Source organism: Hemiscyllium ocellatum, unplaced genomic scaffold, assembly GCF_020745735.1.
Source record: "Hemiscyllium ocellatum isolate sHemOce1 unplaced genomic scaffold, sHemOce1.pat.X.cur. scaffold_539_pat_ctg1, whole genome shotgun sequence".
NCBI lineage: Eukaryota > Metazoa > Chordata > Chondrichthyes > Orectolobiformes > Hemiscylliidae > Hemiscyllium > Hemiscyllium ocellatum.
In genome coordinates this window covers 126814-152456 of record NW_026869106.1, presented here as the reverse complement: position 1 = coordinate 152456, position 25643 = coordinate 126814, and the positions used below count along the sequence as shown (strand labels likewise).

At 46.3% G+C, this 25643-nt stretch overlaps 1 long non-coding RNA gene across 1 annotated transcript; it reads left to right on the top strand.

Moving 5' to 3' along the window:
* Positions 1-16495: 16495 nt before the first annotated feature.
* On the top strand, positions 16496-20096 carry LOC132813923 (uncharacterized). The gene is made up of 3 exons (XR_009644215.1): positions 16496-16596; positions 18955-19045; positions 20018-20096. It is a non-coding gene; the product is annotated as an uncharacterized LOC132813923 (long non-coding RNA).
* The last annotated feature ends 5547 nt before the right edge of the window (positions 20097-25643 follow it).

The following is a 25643-nucleotide window of genomic DNA, read 5'->3' as shown; positions in this document are numbered from 1 at the left end:
GAGGAGGCGAGAGAGAGAGGGAGGGAGGAGGCGAGAGGGAGAGGGCAGTGGTGAGAGAGAGAGAGGGAGGGGGCGTGAGAGAGAGAGAGGGAGGGGGCGGGCGAGAGAGCGAAGGAGGGGGCAAGAGAGAGAGGGAAAGGAGGGGGTGGGAGGGGGACGAGAGAGTGGGAGCTGTTCAAGGGGGGGGCGAAAGAGGAAGGGCGGGAGGCGAGAGAGAGAGAAGAGGGGGCGAGAGAGACAGGGAGGGGGTGAGAGAGAGAGGGCAGGGGCAAGAGAGAGAGAGGGAGGGGACAAGAGAGATGGGGTGTGGGAGAGAGAGGGAGGGGTGTGGGAGAGAGAGAGAGGGGAGGGGGTGAGAGAGAGAGCGGAGGGGGTGAGAGTGGGGGGGAGGGGGACGAGAGAGAGGGGGAGGGGGGCGAGAGAGAGAGGGAGGGTGGCGAGAGAGAGAGGGAGGGTGGCGAGAGAGAGAGGGAGGGTGGCGAGAGAGAGAGGGAGGGGGCGAGAGAGAGAGGGAGGGGCGAGAGAGAGAGGGAGGGGGAGGGGGCGAGAGAGAGGGAGGGGGAGGGGGCGAGAGAGAGGGAGGGGACGTGCGAGAGAGAAAGGGAGGGGATGGGCGAGGGAGGGGGCGAGGTAGAGAGAGAGAGAGGGAGGGCTGTGAGAGAGAGAGGGAGGGGGTGAGAGAGAGGGAGGTGATGAGAGAGGGATGGGGTAAGACAGAGAGTGTGAGGGGGTGAGAGAAGGAGGGGTTGGGCTTGAGAGAGGAAGGGAGGAGGCATGAGGGAGAGGGAGATGGAGGGGGCGAGAGGGAGAGGACGGGGCACGAGGGAGAGGGAGGGGGCGAGAGGGAGGGGGCGAGAGGGAGGGGGCGAGAGGGAGGGGGCGGGGCGAGAGGGAGAGGGCGGGGGCGAGAGGGAGAGGGCGGGGGCGAGAGGGAGAGGGCGGGGGCGAGAGGGAGAGGGAGTGGCGAGAGGGAGAGGAAGGGGGCGAGAGGGAGAGAGGGATCGGACGAGTCTGAGATGGAGGGGAGCAAGAAAGCGGGTGTGAGAGAGAGAGGGAGGGACGAGAGAGACAGAGAGGGAGGGGCGAGAGAGACAGAGAGGGAGGGGCGAGACAGACAGAGGTGGGGGCGACAGAGCGAGAGGGTGGGGGCGACAGAGCGAGAGGGTGGGGGCGACAGAGCGAGAGGGTGGGGGCGAGAGAGTGAGAGGGTGGGGGCGAGAGAGTGAGAGGGAGGGGACGAGTGAGAGGAGGGCGAGTGGAGGAGGGCGAGTGGGAGGAGGGCGAGGGCGAATGAGGGGGTGGTGCGAGAGAGAGCCAGAACGAGAGCAACAGACACAGAAAGATGGACAAAGGGGGAGAGCAAGAGAGAGACCGAGCGCGTGAGAGAGACACCGAGGGAACGAGGCGGCGAGAGAGAGAGGTGCCAGAGAGATGGAGTGAGGGGGCAAGAGAGAGAGAGTGAGAGACAGAGAGAGAGTGAGCGCGAGAGAGAGAGAGAGAGAGATGGTCGAGAGAGAGGATTGCTAGATAGAGTGAGGAGGAGTCAGGACAGAGAGAGAGAGGGCTGCAGAGAAAGTGGGGGAGAGTGACAGTGAGAGAGACAGGCCGTGAGAGAGAGAGAGGAAGCAAGAGTGAAGGGATAGCGAGATGGAGAGACGGGACGAGCGTGAGGTAGAGCAATGAGAGAGAGGCGAAAGAGTAATAGTGGAGGCGAGAGACAGAGGGAAGGCCCAGAGAGGCAGAGACAGAGGGGTGAGAGAGGAAGAGAGGATGCGAGAGCGATGAGGCTAGAGCGAATGAGGGAGCAATGCGGTGAGAGAGAGAGAGAGGTGCCAAAGAAAGAGAGGGGCAAGTGAGAGAGAGGTGCATGAGAGAGAGGGATAGAGTGGGGGGAGAGAGAGGAGCGAGACGGAGAGAGAGAGAGAGAAAGAGAGAGAGAGAGAGGGGGTGGGGCGTGATAGAGAGAGGGAGAGTGTGATCGAGAATGAGTGAGAGAGAGAACGAGCGAGAGGGAACGAGAGAAAGAAGGAGAGATTTGCGGTAAAGATGGGCAAATACGGGAGAGAGAGTGAGAGCGCGAGGGAAAGAGAGGGAGAGAGGGTGTGGGAGAGAGCGTGAGGGAGAGAGTGATTGAGCAAAAGCAAGGGAGGGGTTAGAGAGGAGCAACAGAGAGAGCGAGAAAGAGTCAGAGGAGAGGGAGGGAGAGGTGATAGAGAAGGATAGAGAGAGAGCGAGAGACGTGTGCGATGGTGACATGGGGAACAAAGAGATATATATATATACATAGAGAGAGAGAGAGACGGGCGAAAGTGGGTGTAAGAGAGAGAGGGCCGCGCGCAAAAGAGAGAGAGGCAAAAGAGGGTGACAGTGATGGGGGAGGGAGAGGAGAGAAAGGGGGTGTGAGAGAGAGGGGAAAAGGAGAGCAAATAATTTCCAATCAATCGCTGTTTGTAGAACTTTATCAAACTTTATCCATTTCTGTGTATAAATGTGTTCCCCGTTATCACACCGCAATGTTCTGACTCGAACACTTTATCTGTTTAATCTTTCTTCTTAAGTTAAGCCTTGGAATCCAAGTATCACTTCAGTAAATCTACACTGCACTTCCCCTCAGAGGGATACTCTCCTTCAGCCATGGTGCCCAGCCCTGACAGCTTGGTCTAACTAGGTTCGGATTTGCTGAAGCATGACTTCTAATCCTTTGGTATGTCGTCTTCTGTCGAGATCAATGTCAACATTCCACCGGCCCCTTGGTCACTTTTCTGAACCTGCTTGAGACATTTTCGTGACCTATACAGCTGGATCAATCCCATGTAGTTTCTTTGGAGTCCACTCTCTCTATTTTCACAATCAAGAAATATTCTATTTTGATCCAACCTCTCACTTGTTGACATAAACTCATCTGTCGTTGTTTTTTTTCATTTACTGAATCTACCAAGATTGCTTTCTAATGCTGTGCTTCCATCTCCCTACACTTGGAGTCGCTGTCATCTGCACGGTGGCCCCAAATGTTGAATGTGGCTTTCCTTTCATTATAAATAGTGAATAATTAGGGCTCCAACATCGGTCCGTGCAGGATATCACTAAACATATCCTTCCAATTAGAATACCTCTTACTATCTGCACAAATGTCTCTTGTTCAAATCAAATTCCTCTGCAAAAACATCTTTTGCATCTTATTCCCTTCAATGAACAGTAGAAAGGTGTAAATTCAGTGACATTTTTCACAGTCAAATTTGTCTTGTGTTTATCTGATTGGGCGAGCAAGGAATCCCAATAAATATTAATCGTTGTCTTCACTATATGGGAACTCGATCACAAAGATTAACAATGTCAAGTGTTTATTCTCCTTCATGTTTTATAAACTCTGGGCACATTGTGACCGAGTGGGACTCGCTTTTTTTGTTTCAGAAACACAGGCCCTGCCCAACTGTTGGCTCACACTTGTTACACCATATGGTCCTCGCCCTCTCCATCTGAATCTCATGGCAAGGTACCTCGAACATGGAGAGGAGCAACTATTCCAAGCACTGAGATCCCACTAATTGGTAACACCACTCACCCTAATCCATAAGAGAAGCCGACTGGTCCCGCACTATGTCCTCATCTGAACCATCCTGCTGGCTGCGTTCCTTCCCCATATGAAAGTGGTGTTGGCTCTCTGGTGCCAGAAGGGAATGGAAGGGTTTCTCTTCAATCTCATCTTTAGTCATTGGCTCGTCAAACTTATGGGAGTATTCAGTGGCAACAGAAGCAGAGGCTGTAGAGACAACAAATGATTGACATTGTTCTTTGTTATTTTCCATTGCTCACTGAAAGGTTTAGAACTTGAACTTGAAGTTAAGGGCTGAGCTAGAATCCTTGGATTAACTATCTGTTCAAGGAGCAGAGTGGGGTTACAATTATTGATTCAACAAAACTTTGATATTGAATCACACATTGTTTAAGTTTCCTTGTGCACAACCACAGATCCAGGGGAAACACAAGGAACTTGGATGGAATAGGTTAAGCTCATGACTGAATAAAGGAATCTTGAATTAAAGCAGTGCAAGACATGTGCCTATTTGACCCACATATCCTTTGGGTAGGGAAGGAGTGCTAACGTAGCAAAAGATTTGATTGATTCAAATCATCTAACTGAAGAGACACATTTCGCTGCTTAAGTCATAAGATCATTGGAAGGACAAAACATCATTTCTGGTTAAAGAAGTCCCCTTTCTCACCAGGTAATGAAGGCACACTGTCTCTGCAGATTGAGTCGTTGGCCACTGTTTGAACCACCTGCCCAATAGAGCTATTTCCCTTTTGTGTGGCCAGAGGTTCTGCTTTTCTCCAAGAATGGTAAGTGTGAGCTGTCTTGTTTACTGCTGCCGCTGCTGCTCCTATAGAAATGGCACAGAACAACACAGATGCATCGTTTCAGGACACAAAAACAGGTTCGCAGTATCTGTGATTTACACAGGCTTCCTTCCCAACCTAAACCCATCAACATAGTCTTCTTTGATTTCTTGTATTCCAAGCTCCTCCTTGAATTCATCTGTTATTTGCTTCAATTATTCCTGATGAAGTAAGTTCTACATTCAAACCCCTTTTTGGTAAAGACTTTGTCGCCCTCTGCAAATTCCCCGTGAGATTTAATAGTGATTACAATTATATCCACAGATCCAGTGGATTCTGACATTCACAAGCAGAAACATCTTTTCCATGTCTACCCGATCAAACATAACTGGACCATGTCACTCTTTTTCAATGAGACAAGACTGTCCAATCTTACTTGATGAATTCAAAATCAGTTTGAATATAATTCCAGTTAACTATTCTTTATCTTCCCTACTGCCTCTACATTCACATTACAATATGAAGATCGGAACTGTTTGCAGTGCTCCAAGGGTGATCTGTCCATGGTTCTACACATATCGAACACATTTCCATTCTGTCGTCCCAGAAATAAACCCATGATCTACTTTTCTATTTAACCTCACAAACGGGTGCCATTTGCTGCCAGTGACTCATTGCTATCTGCAGATCCCTCTGCACTATTTAACGACATATTTCCAAAGAGGAAGTGGTCTCTTTATTCTTTTGACCACAGTGTACTACCTCACACATGGGTGGAGGCTAATCTTCCACAGCTTTGACTGCAATATTCCCTTAACCAAATCTTCCCAACAGTAAGTCTTCCTAACAACAAAACGCCAACATATTAATGTACTTAATCTCGTCAACTATTTCTTATTTGAAAAGCACTAACTGTCGAGCTCAGTTTTGCACAAACATCCTCTGCCACAGTTATCAAAATGCCACAAGCTGAACGACAACCACTATTTATATTCATATTCATTGCAGCCCAAGAATGAGAGGTGGTATCCTGGAGGGTCTATAAAATGGTCAAGGGATTGACCAAGTAGAGGCAGAGAAGATGATTCAATCTACAATGAGTCGTCCGAAGTTTACAATGAAGGGAAAGTTGGAGGAATTACTTCTCTCAGAGGATGGTGAACCTGGGGAATTCCCTATCTCAGAACACTGTGGATTCTGGGACATGAAGTAAATTTAAATAAGAGACACACAGTCTTTTAATCAGTAATGGGTTGAAGGGTTAAGGAGGGCTGGCAGGAAAGTGGTGTTCAGGCCAAGAGGAGATTCACAATCAAGCTGCCTAAATTTTAAACATGAACACTTCTTAATAGTTCACTCGATCCTAACGAAATATTTTGTGCAAAACAAATCACATGATACATAGTTATTCAGAGAACAAAACAAGTTTGTTCATTGAAGAACCCAGAGGAAAAGGTGATGAAACAATGTGAGTTTGATATACCTCAACCATCATTTCAAGTGCATTCTCTGCATAAATTCTCCTTTTCCTCCTCGAAGTATTCAACTTCTTGAATAATTGAGAGAATGAAGTCACAGTTGTACAATACATAAATCAGACCCTTCAGTCCAACTTGCCCATGCTGACCAGATATCCTAAATTAATCTAGTCCCATTTGCCAGCATTTGTTCCATATCCATCTTAGACCATAAGACCAAAAGACATAGGAGTGGAAGTAAGGCCATTCGGCCCATCGAGTCCACTCTGCCATTCAATCGTGGCTGATGGGCATTTCAACTCCACTTACCAGCGTTCTCCCCGTAGCCCTTAATTCCTCGAGGCAACAAGAATCTATCAATCTTAAACCCTTTCTGCTGATTATCAGTTTATTTTACTTTATCAGCACTTGAAATACTGACTTTTTTTTCTCCTAATATTGATGAAAGAAAACATAACTTCTTTCATCCAAATTAATTTTGTAATCTTTCACAAAGAAACAAGTGAGAACAACATATAGCTGAGTGCAAACCAAAATACTGCAGCTGCACGATATCTGGGAACACTCTAAAGGTGAGGCACTCATACTTTGGTGTAACCTGCAGTCTGGCCAAATTGCAGCAAAATGCTGTTCAATTTTATCTGCAAACTATTGAATAAAATCCTCCTTGCACAATAATGAGGCAGCATTTTGGGATGTCATTTTTAAAACATATTATTTTCAAAGTTACTCACAATTAAGAGTGATCACTTGGTACTGTCTGCATAACTCAGTACGAAAAGGAATTAACAGTAAATAACACAATAACCCAAATTCAGAGTCACTAATTCATTGATGTTGCATGGGTCCAGCATTTACAAGTAATCAATTTTTAAAAACAACTACAAATACATTTACTAACTATATTGGAGTACAGTCAAGTTTCATATTGAACAGTGACAGGATTGGACTGAGTCCGCATGGATTTAAGAGAGGGGAATCATACTTAGCAAATCTACTGAAAGAATCTATAGAGTCGAATATTAAAGTAAGAAATAGCAGGACATTTAAAAAAAGCTTATCATTAAACATGGTAGTCTGAGTTCTGTGAAAGAGAAACTATATTTGACAAATTTGCGACAGTTCATTGAGGAGATAACTAGCAGGGCTGACAAAGGGCAATCCAATGATGTTCTCTATTTGGAATTTAAAAATGCAAATGATGAGGTGCTACATAAAAGGTAATTGCACAATTGAGGAGCTCATGGTATCGGGGTAATGTATTAGCATGGATTGAGGACTGGTTAACCACGCTGGCTGTTGCTGAGTCCTCACTTGCAGTGCTGTATACAACATTAGCTCCCATATTTAATAAAGGATAAACCAACATCGGAGAATATTCAAAAAAGATTCACTTAGCTGCTTCGAGCATGAAAGGATTAACCTATCAAGAATAGATAAGCAGGGGTGATCTTATGGAAACAAGATTCTGAGGAGCTTGATAGGGTAGATGTTGACTAGATCTTCCAGCACCAGTGAAGTCTCAAACCAGGGGACATTACACAAGGGAACATTCATTTTTGAAAAAGTCAAGATTTTTTTCTCTCAGTGAATGGCTAGAATTTTCTCTCACAAACAATTGCGGAAGTTAAATGTGGGAGGGGAATGGTTGGATTACTCTTCGGAGGGTTGTGCTGGCTTGTTGGGCTGAAGGGCCTGTTTCCACACAGTAGGGAATCTGTGATTCTATCTCAAATTATTTTAAAAGAGGGCAGAGAGATTTTTGAAATATTGAGCAGTTGAGGGCTGTGCGGATCAAGCATAAAAGAGGTGTTGAGGCCTGGGTTGGCCCAGCCATGATCTGACAGAATGGGGGAACAAGCTGAAAGGGATGAATTGCCTACTCCTGCTCCGATTCCTTGAGGCTCCATTTCATTTTTTTTTGTCTCCAAAGAAGAGCGTGATACAATGTGCTAAAGATTTTAGATGTTGTGAAAATGGGGAGTTTTTGTACTAATTCAGATAACATTGATTCATCAATTACAGCTATACAATCATGAGTAGGAAGGCAATTCGCTCCATGAATAAAGGAAATCTGCTGCAGAGCTCACGCAAAGGGAATTCTTACCCTCAGTAAACTCTCTACCCACCCTACCTCTTGCAAAAATGCCATCCCGTTTTCCAATTCCTCCACCTCCGACGTATCTGCTCCCAGGAAGACCAGTTCCATCAGAGAACACACCAGATGGCCTCCTTCTTTAGAGACCGCAATTTCCCTTCCCCCGTGGTTAAAAATGCCCTCCAACACATCTCATCCACATTCCACATTCCGCCCACCACACCCCACCCCTCCAGCCATAACAAGGACAGAACGCCCCTGGGGCTCACCTTCCACCCTATAAACCTTCGCATAAACCAAATCATCCACCTCCAAAAAGACCCCACCACCAGGGATATATTTCCCTCCCCACCCCTTCCCACCTTCTGCAAGGACCGTTCCCTCCTTGACTACCTGGTCAGGTCCACGCCCCCTACAACCCACCCTCCCATTCTGGCACTTGCCCCTGCCACCACAGGAACTGTAAAACCTGTGCCCACATCTCCTCCCTCATCTCTAACCAAGGCCCTACAGGAGCCTTCCACATCCATCATAATTTTACCTGCACATCCACTAATTTCATTTATTGTATCCATTGCTCCCAATGTGGTGTCCTCTACACTGGGGAGACTGGGGGCGCCACCTAGCAGAACGCTTCAGGGAACATCTCCAGGACACCCCCACCAATCCACCACACCGCCCCGTGGCCCAACATTTCAGCTCCCCCTCCCACTCTGCCGAGGACATGGAGGTCCTGGGCCTCCTTCACTGTCGCTCCCTCACCACCAGATGCCTGGAGGAAGAACGCCTCATCTTCCGCCTCAGAACACTTCAACCCCAGGGCATCAATGTGGACTTCAACAGTTTCCTCATTTCCCCTTCCCCCACCTCACCCTAGTTCAAACTTCCAGCTCAGCACTGTCCCCATGACTTGTCCGGACTTGCCCTACCTGCCTGTCTTCTTTCCCACCTATCCACTCCACCCTCTCCTCCCTGACCTGTCACCTTCATCCTCTCCCCCACCCACCCATTGGACTCTATGCTACTTTCTCCCCACCCTCCTCTCGCTTATCTCTCCACGCTTCAGGCTCACTGCCTTTATTCCTGATGAAGGGCTTTTTCTCTGCCCTTTGGATGCTGCATGAACTGCTGTGCTCCTCCAGCACCACTGACCCAGAATCTGGGATCCAGCATCTGCACTCATTGTTGTTACCTCCCATCACATGACCCAACATCTCAGCACAAGCAGGACACACTGCGCATGCTCCAGCCAACAGTGACCCCGGGTGATTGATGTCAGCACCGGACCAATGAAAGGACGGTGGGCGGAGCTGGAGGATCTTGCGGGAGGTTAGTCCTCCAACCAATCACAGTGAATGAAGGGCGGAGCTAACGTAAACCATGTGATCACCCTCGCGCCCGACAGTCTCTGTAATGAATGCTCGGGAAGTTATGAAGAGAAAGGATACGGTAAGGAAAGAAATAAACAGGGAAACGGGACAAAAACTGTGTTGCTATGAGCGGAGAGGTTTTACAAACAAATTGTGCATGTCGGAAAACACAAATGTGAACGTCCCAGTCCCGTGTTTGCAGTAAATGAGGAATTGCCTCAGCGGCTGCAGGCCTGAGTGAGCGCCGCCATCTTTATTCGGGACAACGATTCACTGGACACGTGCGGGGCCGCCATCTTTGTAGGGGGCACGGTGCAGCCAGGCGCATGTGCAGCCTCTCTCTGGTACAGAGTCGTGATGACAGCAGCCAATCCTGCTCTGATTCACCTCTGGGCTCCCTCAGGACCACTTTGTCAATGTCCAGCCTCCTCAGTCTCCAACCATGGGGGTATGTTTGGTTTGTAAATGAGTTTTTCACGGTGGCCCAGCCCCTGACCATGTGCTGCTCTATTATCAGATTACTTTTATCTTGAATATTTTTGACAGTCAAGAATTCTTTTTTCCAATGAGCAAGTGTATTTTCCTTCCATTTCTGACTATCAAATTCTGCACCATTTTCATTCCCTGTAATTCATTTTGCATTCCCTGAAACATCGACTGTGTTTCTCCTTCCACAGGTACCAGTGATTAATGCCAAAGCCCTGTTGCCTGGGGAGAGGGTGATGTTTGACTTTCTTGTACTGCTGCAGTTTGTGTGGTGAAGGTGCTCCCACAATGTGGTTGGGTAAGAGACATTACAGATTATTCATTACAGCAACAGTGATGATTTGAAGATAATGTCCAAATCAAGAACAGTTTGTAGTTTTATTATCATGCTTTCACAAAAATATTATTGAGGACTTTAGACGTGAGGCCAGAGCTGGAGATATTTGGTCAGGTGACCAAAAGCATTACCAAAAAGTAGGTTTTGAGGGATGTCTTAAAAGTGGAAAGCAGACCTGTGAGGTTTTGTCTGCAAATTCCAGACCATGTTGCTTTAGCAACTGTAGAATCAGCCACACAGTTGAAGTAATGAATTAACAAATCATTGGGAGTCTCGAAGAAAATGGGTTGTCGAGGTCTCGAAGGATGTGTGGTGAAGGGAGCTAGGGATGATCACAGCCAGGAATTATATGAAGAGTGAGTTCTCTAAATTGTTGTTGCTTATGAATAGGAGCCTTTTGATGGATCAACATGTTTGGGGAGAAGTGAGCACATGGGCGACAGTTTTCAATTTTTCTTGAGATTACAGAGAGGTTGAATGTGAGAGGCTGGCTAGGAGTGTGTTTGGATAATTAAGTCTGGAGATAACACACGATGAATGAGAGTTTGAGTATATGAGCTGAGATGAGGGTGGAATCAGCTAGAAATAGTAGTCTTGGAGTGGGACTGAGCTGTCCCCCTCCCCTCCCCTCCCCTCTGGGATACAGCTGGTTGTCAGGTTGTGAATCAGGCGGTAACACAATCGGGAGCTGAGTGGCCCTGGTGGAGCCTAAAATGAGTGTCACTCAGCTGGCTGTTGCTGAGCAGCTGCTGCTTGGTCGTCCTGCTAATGACTACTTCCATCACTTTACTGCTGATCGTGTGTGGACTGACAGAGGGAAATTGCCTGGATTGGATTGCCCTTTGTTTTTGTGTTGAACGTCCCTGGGCAACGTTCCACATTGTCAGTAGATGCCAGTCCTGGAGCGGTACGTGGCTTGGTGGGTGGCAAGTTCTGGAGCACAAGCTATCAGTATTATTGCCAGAATGTTAGCAGGACCCAAAGCCTTTACACTACTTAACCATTTTGTTTGTATTATTCAAACTCAACCGAACTGGCTTAAAGCTCACATCTGTGATGTTAGGAACCACTGGAGAAGGTTGAGATGGATCATCCCACTTTGCATCTGGCTGAAAATTGCTGCAAATGCTGTCATCTTATCTTCTGCATGGATGTATGAGACCCCTCCATCAGTAAGGGTGGGGATATCTGTGGTGCTTCCTGCAACGAGTTGTTTAATTGTCCATTACCATTCACAACTGGGTGTGGCAGAACTGCAGAGCCCTGATCCACTCCATTGGTTGTGGAATGACTTAGCTCTGTTGCTTGCTGCTGATGCTGTTTGATTATGCAGATATTCCTGTTTGGTAGCTTCACCAGGTTGGCCCTTCATTTTTAGGTACGCCTGGTGCTGCTCATGGCATGCCCTTCTTTCCTGTCCATTGTGATGGGTGAGTGCGGGATGTACAAACCCATGAGATTACAGATTGTGCTGGAGTACAGTTCTGCTGCTGCTGTTATCCCACAGTGCCTCAGAGGGATCCAGTTTGAGTTCCTACATCTGTCCCATTTAACACGGTGATAGTACCACTCAGCGCAAGGGAGGTTTTTCTCAACTTTAAGGTGAGTCCTTGTCTCCAAAAAGACTGTGGGATGGTCGCTCTTACCGATACTGTCATGGACAGATGCATTTGCAGCTGGTAGGCTCATAACGATAAGATGTAGTATTTTTTTCCGTCTTGCTGGATCCATCACCACCTCCTGCAAACCCCATTTGAACAGTTCTGTCCTTGTGGACTGAGACAGCTCAGTCTGAGCTACTCTCTCAGCTACTGAGTTAGACTCACCTTCCCAGAAGTCCTTCGCTCCGACCTCGCAACTCTAATATTCCATGTCTTTTTTTCACTGGAGAAGGATGTGGAAGAGTTTGGAGAAATGAATACTGATAACTTGAAAAGCCTCTGTTACAGAGGAGGAGTTTCAGGATGTCTTAAATTGCAATTGGGACCTGATCAGGTGTATTCCAGAAATTTATGGGAAGCTCGGGAAGTGATTGTTGGGCCCCTCCCTGACATATTGGGATTATCGTCCGTGACAGGTGAGGTGCTGGGAGACGGGTGCCATTCTTATTTTTTTTAAAAAAAGGTGGTAACAAAAGACCAAGGAACACGAGAACAGGGAGCCTGAAGTCAGTGGCAGGCAAGTTGTTGGAAGGGATTCAGAGGGACAGGATTTACATGTATTTGGAAAGACAAGGAATGATTCGAGAGTCAGCAAGGCTTTGTGCGTGGGAAATTGTCGCTCTAACCTGATTGAGTTTCTTTTTGAAGAAGTGCTAGGAAGATTGATGAAGACAGACTTTGGACATTGTACATATGGACATTGAACAAGGTTCCACAGAGCAGACTGGTTAGCAAGGTTAGATAACATGGAATGCAGGGAGAACTATCTGTTTGGATACAAAACAGGCTTGAAGGTAGGAGACAGTGGGTGGTGATGAAGGGTTGCTTTGTGGATTGGAAGTCTCTGAAAAACAATGTGCTGCAGGAATGGATATTGGTCCTTAAATAAATGACTTCGATGTGAATATATGAGGTTGGTTTACAGAAAATACAAAATTGTAGATGTAGTGGACAGTGAAGAAGGTTAGTTTAGAATACAACAGGATCTTGATCAGATGGGCCATTCGAGTGAGGAATGGCAGATGGAGTTCAATGTAGACAAATGTGAGCTGCTGCATTTTGGTAAGGCAAATCAGGACAGGGCTTAATGCATTTAATGGTAAAGTCCTGGGGAGTGTTGCTGAAAAAAGAGGTACATTGTTCCTTGAATGTAGAGTCGCAGGTCGGCAGGTAGTGAAGGTGGTGCTTGGTATGCTTATATTTATTGGTCAATGCATTGAATACAGAAGCTGGGATGTTATATTGTGGCTGTATAGGACATTTGACAATGAGAACCTTTTTCCACGTATAGAGTCAGCTATTACGAAGGGGCATAGCTTTAAATTAAGGGGAGGCAGGTATAGGACAGATGTTCGGAGTAGATTCTTTACTCAGCGAGTCGTGAGTTCATGCAATGCCCTGCCAGTAGCAGTGGTGGACTCTCCCTTTTTATGGGCATTTAAACGGGCATTGGATAGGCAAATGGAGGATAGTGGGTTCGTGTAGGTTAGGTGGTCTTGGGTCAGCGCAACATCGAGGGTCAAAGGGCCTGTACTGCGCTGTATTTTTCTATGTTCTTTGTTCTATGATAAAGCCATTTCTGGAATTCCGTTTTCAGTTCGAATTTTCCTTTTCTGAGAAGGATGTTGAGAAACTTGAAATGGTTCAGACAAGATTTACAGAGATTTGCTACAGTTGGAGGATTTGGGCTACACGGAGAGGCTAAATAGGCTGGGGTTAATTTTCCTTGAGAATCAAAGACTGAGAGGTGACGTTTGGGAGATTTATAAAATCACGAGGGGCGTGGATATGGTGAACAGCTGGGGTCTTTTCTTCCCCCAGGTTAGGTGAGTCCAAAACAAGACCATGTGGGTTTAAGTTGAGAGGGCAAAGATTTAAAAGGGATCAAAAGGGCAACGTTTTCAAGCTGAGTGTGGTGTGTGAATGGAATGAGCTGCCAGATGAAGTAGTGGAGACTGATACAATTACAACATTTAAAAGGCATCCGATTGGGTACGTGATGAGGAAGGGTTTTGAGGAATTCAGACCAATAGCTGGCAAGTGGGACTCCGTTAGTTTAGGATTCCTAGTTGGCATGGGCGAGTTGGTCCATTGTTTCTGGGCTGAACATCTCAGCACAGATAATTCTTGGATCTGAGAAGATTAAGCAGTGATTGCGACCAGGTGCAACTTTTTTTCTGGGATATTTTAATTTGCAGAGAGAGGGGAATTGTTAACAATGTCACAATATTAGTAACTACTTTGTTAAATGGAAAGTAATGTGAATATGTGACCTATATTTTACTGAGTACCTTCTGAGCATCTGGAACAGTCTGAACAGCGGGTGTTCTCAAACAGATTTGCAATTTTACTTTCTATGGAAAGATTGGGAGGCTGTGGGTAAATGCGAGGGGAGTTGGGACGGATTTGCAGCATCTCCAGAGGGAGAGCACACAGCCTCAATGGGCTGAATAGCCCCCAGCCCCTGTGCTCTGTGATACTGCCCCATTCACTGTGAAGTATGAATCTCATCCCAAGGCAGAGAGAGCGAGGAGCCCACCACTCACCTCACAATAGGGGATGGCTTGATTGATGGCAGCTCCAGACCAATGGGAGGACAGTCTGTGTGGCCCTGCAGCCAATGGGAGTGAATGAGGGGTGTGGCCAGCAAGACGACACCTGTCCATGAGCTGTGAAGGTGCAGTGTCACTGGGTGGGGGTGGGAGAGACAGCAGGGACTGGGACAGAGGCTGTCGAACCTGAATTACAAACCCCCGGTAAATTAAAACCAAAAGAACTGCGGAAGATGTAAATCAGAAACAACAACCAGGAGGTTCTGGAGAAGCTCAGCAGGTCTGGCAGCATCTGTGACGAGAAATCAGAGTTAACGTTTCAGATCCGGTGTCCCTGCCTCACAGCTGATGTTACTGTGAGAACAAATGTTGGTTTATATGTAGAAGGTAGGGTTTAGGGGAGGATGTAAGTAGTAAAGGATAGGTATGGATAGAGCGAGAAGAATGGTTGGATAAAGGAGTAGATAACTATCTGGCTGGGGGAGGGTGACTAGCTGTTAATGGAGACTTAGTGGCAAACCATAGGTGGTGTGTAATGGCAGGCTGTGAGAACAAGGCCTGGTGTGTGGGGTAGGGGGCTAGGACATGGGGTTGTTAAGCTGTGGTTAACCACTAACTGTCTCCATTGTAAGCTGTTCCCCACATACATCACTCCACGATTGGAGCTGCAGACGGGCGGCACAGTGGTTAGCACTGTTACATCACAGCGCCAGAGACCAGCGTTCAATTCCCACTTCAGGCAACTGTCTGTGTGGAGTTTGCACATTCTCCCCGTGTCTGTGTGGGTTTCATCCAGGTGCTCCGGTTTCCTCCCACAGTCCAAAAGTGTGCAGATTAGGTGAATTGGCCATGCTAAATTGCCCGTAGTGTTAGATGTAGGGGATTGAGTCTGGGTGGGTTGCTCATTAGAGCGTTGGTGTGGGCTTGTTGGGCCAAAGGGCCTGTTTCCACACTGTAAGTAATCTAATCTAAAAAAAAACCTCTTGAATATCTTTCCTCACCCCCTCTGTTCTCCTTAAATATGTATCTTAAAGTTGTTCTCTTTAATCAATGTTTCCAGCATTCGTGAACCACTTTAGGAGAATTGTTAGTGTGAAAGGCTCCATACAATGCAGGTAGTTGTTGTTAATGTCTGACATCAGTAGAAACGGGAATGAACCCTCTCTCTCTTATACCTCTTATAAGAAGATAGGGATGGGACTGGAAGACCAGGCAGTGCCTGTCGGTCCTCCAACCAATCGGAGTGAATGAGGGGCGTGGCATTGGGAACGTGTGAAGGTGCAGGGCAGGGGAAAGGAAAGGCATATTGACCAGGAAGAAAAGGAAATTTTAATGGAACGGGCTGAGACATTTTACAGAACTTAGTGCACATCGGAAAACACAAATTTGAAAATCCCAGGACCGTGTTTGTGGCAAACGGGAAAATGCTTCAAATGGTGAATGGTGCGAGTGAGAGCCGCCATCTTTATTGGGGGCAGTGATTCATGGGACATGTGTGTGGCAGCCAACTTTGTGAGGGGCAAGCTGCAGGGGGACACATGCACAGCTTTGCCTGGCAGGGAGTGATAGGGCAGGAATTACAGAGTGTCAGAGTCAGGGTGTTTTCAATGTCAGAGTGTGATGCTGGAAAAGCACAGCCGGTCAAGCAGCAGCCAATCGGTGGGAAGGAAGATGGACAAGAAGGTGGTGCCCAGTTGGAAGGCTGGATCTGGGATAAGGTTGGGGGGAGTGGAAATGCGGAAACTGGTGAAATCCACATTGATCCCATGTGGTTGGAGGATCCGAACACAGAAGATGAGGCGTTCTTCCTCCAGGCATCAGATGCCTGGGATTTGGCGGTGGAGGTGGCCCAGGACCTGCATGTCCTTGGTGGAGCGGGAAGGGGAGTTAAAGTGTTGGGAAACAGGGTGTTTGGGTTGTTCAGTGTTTTACTGTTACTTTCACAGACCTTTTGTGAGTTAATTTTCCTCTGCTGCCCAACCCCTAACAACGTGCTGCTCTCTAAACGGACTGAATTTTCCACAATCACTTTGCGAGTGAATAATTCCTTTTTACAACAAAAGAGTGCATTTTCCCTCTATTTCTGACCATCGAAATCTGCAACATTTTCATTCCCTGTAATGCATTTAGCACTCCCTGAAATATCAACTGTGTGTTTCTCCCTCCACAGATCCCAGTGATTAATGCCAAAGCCCCATTGCCTGTGGAGAGGGTGATGTTTGACTTCCTGTACAGCTGCAGTTTGTGTGGTGAAGGTGCTCCCACAATGTGGTTGGGTAAGAGACATTACAGATTATTCACTCAGCGACAGAGAAAAGTTGAAAATGTATGTGCAAATCAACAACAGTTTGTATTTTTATCATTTTTATAATTTTACAGAAATACTATTGATAATTTCTGACATTAGGCAACAGATGGGTATATTAGGTCAGGTGATCAAAAGAATTGCCAAATAAGCAGGTTTTCGGGAATACCTTAAAGGAGAAAAACAGATATGAAAGGGATATGGGAGTCTGAAAGAAAATGAGTTGTCGGGGTCTCACAGGTTGTGTGGTGCAGGGAGACAGGGATGTTCACAGCCAGGAATTACATCAAGAGTGAGAATTTTAAGTTGCTTGTAAATGGGAGCCCTTTGTTGGATCAACAAGTTTTAGAGCAAGTGAGCGCTTGGGCAGTAGAGTTTTGGATATTCTTGATATTATATGTAAGTTGAATGTGGGAGGCTGGCCAGGAGTGTGTTTGGATAATGAAGTCTGGAGATAACACAGGGATGGACAAGTATTTCAGTCAATTAGCTGAGACTCGGGTGGGGTTGGGTGATCTCACAAATGTCGAAATAACAGTTTTGGAGTCAGGCTCCTCTTCCTCATCACTCCCCCTCACCAATTCACAGATATCGTTCCTTGTTCTGTCTGTCTTTTCTGGTTATGTCCTGCTCACCCATTCTGCTACTAACTAATATTTTACTTCAAGGTTGTTGGAAAATCCTTCTCCATCTCCACTCTCCCTTTCCTTTCTGAAGTCCTTGTATTTGGTGTCCCTCAAGGATCTATCCTTGGTCCCTCCAGTTTCTCACCTACATACTGCCAGGAAGTGACATCGTCCAAAAGCACTGTTAGGTTTCACATGTACACTGACAATGTCCAGCTCTACCTCCCCATCATCCCTCTCCATTACTCCACTGTTATCAAACTGCTTGCCACACTCCCACTACTCGATTAGCTGAAATTTCCTCCAATGAAACATTGCAATGGTTAAACTCATTGCCTTCAGTTGCTGTTACAAATTCCTTTCCCTTACTGCTGAGCCCCTCTCTCTCACTGGGAACTGAGGCAGAACTACACTCTTCACAATATTGCTCTCCTATTCTGACCCCAAGGTGACGTTCTGATCAGACATCTACACAATCACAAACACCAGGAATTCCAATCTAAAATGTTGCTTGTCTCCCCCTCGCCCCCTTGCTACTGAAACCCCTTACCCGTGTTGGTGTTGCATTAAAGTTGACAAAACCCTTGATTCTGTGACTGACCCAGAGTCTGGTTCTAGGTTCCCTCATGCTGGGACACATCCTGTCAGTCTTTACCTTGTCAAACCCCTGAGGAAGCCGATATGTTTGAAAGAGTTCCCTTCTCATTCTTCCCAAATCGAGTGAGTAGAGTCCCGACTTGTTCAGCCTTTTCTTAAAAGAGAATCCCTTCAAACCAAGGATCATCCCAGTCAATCTTCTCTGAATGCCTCTGATGAAGTGATGTATTACCTTAAATAAAGGGAGCAAAACTTCTCTCATTCCTCCAGATGTGGTCTCACTCGCACTGTATAAAGTTGCTCTCAGGTATATACATCAAACTCTTATCCTGCAAATCCCTTGAAATCAGGAGCAATATTCCATTCCCCTTCCTGATAACCTGGTGTAACTTTGTGCTAGCTTGCTTTGTTTCCTGCACATTTACCTCTTGCTCCCTTTGTGGTGCAGCTTTCTACAGTTTCCACGAATTACATAGTCCTCTGTTCTTTTTATTATCTTCTCCAAAATGAACAACCTCACATTTTCCCATTTGCCGACTTGTTGCCCACTTCTCCAATGAATCCCTCTCTGTAAACTGTTTATAATCCTTTTGGAACTTTACTGTTATGCCTTTCCTAGGAGATTTTCCCCATCATTCTTCTAAACTTTTCCTGGGAACACTGGGCAGTGGGAAGCATGCAGAATTCCTGTCTTTTAAGGGATACTCTATGGAATGACTGGGAGAAGCTTGCTGCCTATTTGGTCAGAATGGTGACAACTTGCCCATCGCGCTGCATGAGCCTTTCAGCACCCCCGCCCCCCCCCAACCCATGTCTTATTGATGAGGCACAGCGGCACCACGGAAGGAAAGAAGAAGCAGCAAATCCTGCTCTCCACATCTCACTAACTCTTGGAACATTCTCTCCCATGTGTCAAAGATCTGCCCTGTTTGGTCACATGAAGTCTCAAGATGGAAACTGATAGAAACCCACGTAGATTTCCCCCTGAATTGACTGCTGACCTCCACAAGGGGTAATGTGTCCAGTCATCCTGGGCCAGGAGGAGGAGATGGTGCGAGTTTCTAACCTGATCTTACAGTGACGGATTTTATAAACTTGTATTACAGGTGGACATTCAGATGGTAACCTCAGTATTTGTAACACCAAACTCTGACAGAATTACACAATTCATAAAGACCTGGATATTTGCATTTAGTTGTGAGTATTGTGTTCCAGCTCATTCCTATTTGATGCATAAAAGTTCTCGTTTGAATCAAACCATCCTGTCAATAGATCTCCCCCAAGTCTTTCATATATGTCTTGTCATGAGTTTATGATGAGCTGATGAGTGTAAGGTTGATTATCCTAATGTATAATTTCTGTAAACCCCTCTGTCACAGGGCAGCCACAATTTGCTCTGCTACAAGGAGAACAATCAGTTTCCCCAAACCCCTGATTCCCCAATGTCTGTTTGTTCTCGATAAGGTACACATCAGGATTGTGTTGGAACATTCTCCACTTGCCTGCATCAGTGCAGCCCCCAACAATATTGAAGAAAGTGAACATCCTCCAGGACAAAGCACTGTGCCTGAGTGGTGTCCCATCCCCCACCTTCAGCATTCCCTCTCCCCACCCCCGAGGCACAGTGGCATCACAGTGTAAAAGGGAAAGGCAGCATTGTCCGACTAGACCATAGGGCTGCTCTCCCATTAGGGAGAGATGGCTGGTGGTGGTTTTAACCTGAAGGTTACCCAGCCCAGGCAAGGGGAGAGGTTAGAAAGGAGAGTCCATCTATTGTATATGGATATTATTGATTTGTACCATTAACACCCATGTCCCTGCAAATAAAATCCCCCATTCCTTGTACCATCCTGGTAAATCTCCTGTGCCCCCTCTCAGGGACCCTGCCATCCTTCCCAATGTATGGGCGATCTCTGGTTTGCACAGACCCAGCTGCTCTGTGTTCCTGTGGGTGATGTCGTCATAGAGCAACAGTTGCACTAAACCTCACTGTCTGTCAGGGTGGGAGACACAAATCCCGAAAACATTTGAGATGTACTTCGTGTGCACTTGCGATGCTATGATAGAGGAGACTTTTCCACAAGTACTGGAAAATAGATCAGGATAGTTCGGTGGTAGTTTTCTTTCTCACAGTTGGATCACCAGAGTCTCTTTCTGTTCTGTATACAGCTGAGATGTTTATTATAGGAATATGACCGGCTCCATTGGACATCAGGTCAGAAACGGTGATACTAGAATAGATGACACATGGCTGGTCGATGTTTTTGGGAGGTAAATGAGACACAGAGTTTTAAGATGAAATTCAGAAGCTCAGCGCAGGAATCAGAAAGGGCCATCATCAAGTGAGAAATAAAAATTGGCGTCTTGGAGAGGGTGCAAACAAGGTTTACTAGCATGCTTCCTGGACTGGAAGGTTTCCTGTATGAAGAAAGTTTGAATAAGCTCGGACTCTTCTCTCTGGACAGAAAGAGGAAGAGAGGAGACCTTAAAGTTGTACAAAATAATGACAGGAATAGATACAATCAATAGCCAGAGAATTTTCCATAGGGCAGGATTGACTTGTATGGGAAGTCATACTATGAAGATTTTAGGAGGAAGGTATAAAGGACGCGTCAGGGGTAGGTGTTTTACACAGAGAGTTGTGAATGCATGGAATGCGTTACCAGCGTTGGTGGTGGAAGCGAAGTCTTTGGGCACATTTATGCGACTGCAGGACGTGCACATGGATAGCAGTGAGGGGTGCGTAGGTTAAGTTAGTATGTTTTACATTAGGATTAAATCTCGGTGCAACATCGTGGACGTAAGGTCCTGTTCTGTGCTGTACTTGTCTATGTTCTATGATGAGGGATAGTCGGCATGGCTTTGTGTGTGGAAAATCGTGTATCACGTACTTGATTGAGCTGTTTTTGAAGAAGTAACAAAGAGGATTGATGAGGGCAGAGCGGTAGATGTGATCTGTATGGACTTCAGTAAGGCGTTCGTCACGGTTCCCCATGGGAGACTGATTAGCAAGGTTAGATCTCACAGAATACAGGGAGAACTAGCCATTTGGATACAGAACTGGCTCAAAGTTAGACGACAGAGGGTAATGGTGGAAGATAGTTATTTGGACTGGAGGCCTGTGATCAGTGGGGTGCCACAAGGATCTGTGCTGGGCCCCCTGCATTTTGTCATTTGTATAAATGATTTGGATGTGAACATAGGAGGTATAGTTAGTAAGTTGGCAGATGACACCAAAATTGAAGATATAGCGTACAATGGAGTATGTTCCCTCGGATTACAATGGGATCTTGATCAGATGGGCAAATGGGCTGAGGAGTGGCAGATGGAGTTTAATTTAGATAAACGCAAGGTGCTGTATTTTGGAAAAGCAAAGCTTAGCAGGACTGATAGACTTAATGGTCAGGTCCTGGGGAGTGTTGCTGAAGAAAGACACCTTGCAGTGCAGATTCATAATTCCTCGAAAGTAGAGGCGCAGGTAGAACTTGAACTAGTGTTGAGATGGTCACACCAAGCACTACTGATGCTGCCTGATCTGAACACAATCACCAGTATGGATAAAATGGGGGCATTGCTGGAAGTCAATGTCGACCTGGGGGAGCGAAGCAGGTCAGGCAGTATCAGAGGAGCAGGAAAGTTGATGTTTTGGGTCGGGACCCTGTGTCAGTCCTGATGAATAGTCCTGACCTAGAACGTCAGCTTTCCAACCCCATCGTATTCATGCTGGTCATCAAATACCTATTTATTCTCGCTCCACGTTCTGGCACTCAGCGAGTAATCGATATTGTAGTGCTTGGTGTGATCATCTCAACACTACTTCAAGGCTGCACTGTTTCCTGCATCTGTCACCATTTCAGATGCTGCCTGACCCGCTGAGGATCTCCAGCAGGTTTTGTTTTTATTGTGGATTTCCACCATTTTGCTGAGGCACTTCGAGTCAGAGAGTTATCCAGCACGGAAACAGGCCCTTCAGTCCAACTCGTCCATGTCGACCAGATATCCTAACCTGACCCAGCTCCATTTGGGAGAGTTGGCCTATATCACACATGAACACTTTCTATTCATGTCCCCCTCCAGACGCCTTTTAAATTTAATTTGGCCTGTGTTCATCATTCCTATAGCATCTCATTCCATACGCTCACCAACCTCTGAGTGAACCGTTTGGCCCTCAGGTCCATTTGAAACCTTTTCTCCTCTCACCTAAAATCCAATACCCTGTAGTTTTGAACTCCCCGACACTGGGTTGGAACAAAGACCTTGGCTATTCACCCTATCTGTGCTTCTCTGTAAGGTATCCCCTCAGTCTCGGAAGCTCTGGGAAAAAAGCCCCAGCTTATTCAGCCTTTCCCTTTAACTCCACAGTCCTAGCAATAACCTTGTAGATATTTTCTGAATCCCTGCTCAAATTTTGTGAAACAGAGTCATAGAGATGTACAGAATGGAAACAGACCCTCTGTCCTAATCGTCCATGCCAATCAGCTCATTTATACATGTACCAAGCAAGTTGTTCCTATGGTCCCCTTGAAGTCTTTCCCCTCTCACGTTAAACCTATGCCCTCTGTTTTTGGACTCCCCTAACCTGGGAATAAAGAAACTGACTAGTCACCCTGTTGTTGCTCCTCACAACTTTATAAAGTTGTATAAAGCCATCCCACAGCATCTCCTGCTCCAGGGAAAATAGCCTCAGCCCCTCCCTATGGTTCAAATGTCCCAATACTGGGAACACTCTTGTAAATCTTTGCTGAACTTGTTCAGGTTTCCCAACATCTTTCCTGGAGCAGGGAGACCAGAATGGAAAGCAGTCTGGGAATTCCAAAAATGGCCAGGCTAATATACTGTAGAACCGAACCATGATCTCCCAACTCCTATACTCAATGCACTGCCCAATAACAGCGAGCATACCAAACACCACCTTCACCGACCTGTCTACCTTCAACCCCACTTTCAATGAATTATCAACACACACTGCACAGTGTATTTGTTTGTGCACACTTCCCAGGAACTTGTCATTATGAGGTTGAGCCCTATTGTGCTAACATTTTTCCGAAATCAGGGAGAATAGAATTGAATGTAGCATTCTAAAACTGGCCTCACCAATGCCCAGTACAGCACAACTGTAGCTAACTCCTATACTCAGTGACCAAATCCCTACAGTGTGGAAGCAGGCCATTCGGCCAATGAGACTATGCCAACCATCTGAACTTGTGTATTTCCCCTATCCATGCCCCTCGTGATTTTGCAAACCTTGATAAGGTCACCCATCAGTCTGTGACGCTCCAGGGAACACAGCCTACTCAACTTCTCCCGGTAGCTCGAATCCTCCAGTCCTGGCAACGTCCTTGAAATTCTTTTCTGACCCCTTTCAAGTTTCACAATATTGTTTTGATAGGAAGGAAACCAGAATTCTATGGATTATTCCAACAGTGGCGTAAGCAATGTCCCGTGCAGCCGCAATATGATCTCCTAACTCCTGTACTCAATGCTCTGACCAATAAGGGAAATCATACCAAACGCTGCCTTCACTATCCTATCTACCTGCGACTCCACTTTCAAGAAGCTATGAATCTGCACTCCGAGGTGTCTTTGTTCAGCAATGCTCCCGAGGACCTTATCATTAAGTGGATAAGTCCTTACTGCAGCACCTCACATTTTTCTAAATTAAACTCCATCTGCCACTCCTCAGCCCATCCGCCCATCTGATCAAGCTCCCATTGTACTCTGAGGTAATCTTCTTCACTGTCCACTACACCTCCAATGTTGGTGTGATCTGCAAACTTACTAACCATACCTCCTATGTTCGCATCCCAGTAATTTATATAAATGACAAAAAGTAGTGGATCAAACAGCGATTGTTGTGACACTCCACTGGTCACAGGCCTCAAGTCTGCAAAGCAGCCCTCCACCACTCTGTCTTCTACCTTTGAGTCAGTTCTGTATCCAAATGGCTGGTTTCCTCTGTATTCCATGAGATCTAACCTTGCTAACCAGTGTCCCATGAGGAGCCTTGCGGAACACCTTACTGAAGTCCACGTAGATCATGTCCACCGCTCTGCCCTCATCAATCCTTTGTTACTTCTTCAAAAGACATTCTTCCCTTTGGAAAATGTAACAGTTACAGCACCGGAATAATCGGCCCACTGTGTCTGTGTGGATCATGATGCCATTCCAAACTAATTCCATCTGCCTGTACGTGATCCATATCCCTGCCACCCCATGCCTGCTTGTGTGTCTGCCCAAACCCCTCAAAAACATTGTGATTGTTTCTGCTTTTACCATCTCCCAGGAGAGTACATTCTAGTCACTGACCCACCTTCTGCTTAAGAAACTTGTCTGACATATCTCCCTTTAAACCTGCACAGATATTGTTGGAAATGCCCAGCAGGTCATGCAGCGTCTGTGAAGAAAAATGAGTTAATGTTTCGGGACTGGTCCCCCTTCCTCAGAAACGTTAACTCTGATTTCTCTTCACAGATGCTGCTGGACCTGCCGAGCGTTTTCAGAAACTTCTGTTTCTCTTCCTGGTTTACAGCATCTGCAGTTGTTTTGGTTTTCATTTCCTTTAAACTGCCCCCTCTCCTCTTAAATGTCTGGCTCTAGAATTTGTCACTTCCACCTTGGAGAAAAGATACACATTATTCACTCTGTCTGTGCGTCTCGGGTTACCCTGCAGCAACTGACTTGCCAAAGACAAAAGTTTTTCCAGCCTCTCCTAATCCAGACAACATCCTGGTAAACCTGTTTTCACCCTCTCCAAAGCCTCCAAATCCCCTTGAAGTCTTTCCCCTCTCCTGTTAAACCTATGCTCTCTACTCTTAGATTCCCATACCCTGGGATAAAAAAGAAACCATGACTAGTCACCCTATCCTTGCTCCTCATAATTTTATAAAGTTCTGCAATGCCACCTCAAGTGTTCAGTGATCCAGGGAAAATAGCCTCAGCCTATTCAGCCTCTCCCTATGGTTCTAATGTTCCAATACTGGCAGCACCCTTGTAAATCTTTTCTGAATTCTTTCAAGTTTCTCAACATCCATCCGAGAGCAGGGAGACTGGAATTGAAAGCAGTGCGGAAATCACAAAAGTGGCCGAGCCAATAAACTGTACAACCAAAACATGATCTCCCAACTCCTATCCTCAATGCGCTGCCCAATAACAGCTAGCATTACAAGCATCACCTTCACCGACCTGTCTACCTTCAACCCCACTTTCAAGGAACTATCAACCCACACTGCACGGTCTGTTTATTCATCAGCATTTCCCAGGAACCTGTCATTGAGGTTGAGTTTATTGTGGTAACATCTTTCTGAAATCAGGGAGACCAGAATTGAATGTAGTATTCTAAAATTGTCCTCACCAATGCCCTGTACAGCCGCTACACGACCTCCTAACTTCTATACTCAGTGACAGAATCCCTACAGTGTGAAAACAGGCCATTCGGCCCATGAGACTATACCAATCAACGGAACAGCATTCCACCCTAACTCTGTAACCTCTCATTTCCCACAGCGAATCCACCTTACCTGCAAGACTTTGGATTGAGAGAGGAAACCAGAGCACCCAGAGGAAGGTCACGCAGACACACACTGGGAGAATGTGTGAACACCACACAGACAGTGGAATTGAACCCAGTCCATTTATTAATCAGTGCCTTGACCAATAATGGTCACCATCCCAAATGTCAACAAATGATCTCCCTGAAACTCGACTTTGCAGTTTACTATGCAGTTGTTCTGAGCCCTTCAGAGGGATTGAAGGGGATGGAGAGAAAACAGCAACAGGGTTGAATTTTGATCTGTAA